An 861-nucleotide genomic window follows, 5' to 3' on the forward strand; every position below is an offset into this window, starting at 1 on the left:
TTTTTTTTTTTTCCAAATCAAGATTATCTTAGCCTCATGAAATAAGGACATTGCAAGATGTCCTCTTTTTCCATTTTCTGGTAAATTTGTATAAGATAGGGATTACTGGTCCCTTGAAATTTTGACATAGTCATCTGGTTTAAGGGTTTTGGATGAAGGAAAGTGTTTAACTTTTTGTTGTGAATTGGATAAATGTTTATAGAGCAGATCACTTTTCATTTCAACAATTCCTACTTTTGTTTCATCATTGTCCTACTTCCTCTCTGTGTTTCCTGTTTCCATTCCTCCTCATTTGCTTCTGAACTTTTTCCTTGGGTGAATGCTGCCCTTTTGATTGCAAATGGTTGATTTTTCTAAGTTGTGTGTGCCTTTCTTGTGTTATTGTTCCCTTATAGACCTATCATTTGACAGGAAACTAAGCCATGGGATGAGTTCAGTTCCAGATCTGGTGAATAAGATTCAGTTGTCTCAGAGATAATACCAGTCTGTCTTCAACTAGTAAGCGTGGTCTTTTTTATGATTTTGAGTTTTGTTGCACGTTTTTCTCCCAGGAGGTATGTTGTAATTAGGTCAATCATGCAGCAGAGGGCAGTAGAGTGAGGGCTATAGTAAGGGTAAAAGAGTAACTTGCTTAAGATTTTCAGTCTGTGGTGCTGTTGGGTAAGAGGAGAACTGCAAGGTTGGCATGAATCACAAGTTCAGTGGTTTTAACTCACGTGTTATTCATTCCTTGTTCCTCAAGAACCCTATATAGGTCACTTGGAGTGGGAACCAACTCAATAGCACTGAACCACAACAAGTTTTATTTTGCATAGAATCATAAAGTTCAGTTTAATAGACATATTTCTTCTTTAAAGCAAG

This window comes from Chrysochloris asiatica, unplaced genomic scaffold (assembly GCF_000296735.1).
Source record: "Chrysochloris asiatica unplaced genomic scaffold, ChrAsi1.0 scaffold00082, whole genome shotgun sequence".
Lineage (NCBI taxonomy): Eukaryota > Metazoa > Chordata > Mammalia > Afrosoricida > Chrysochloridae > Chrysochloris > Chrysochloris asiatica.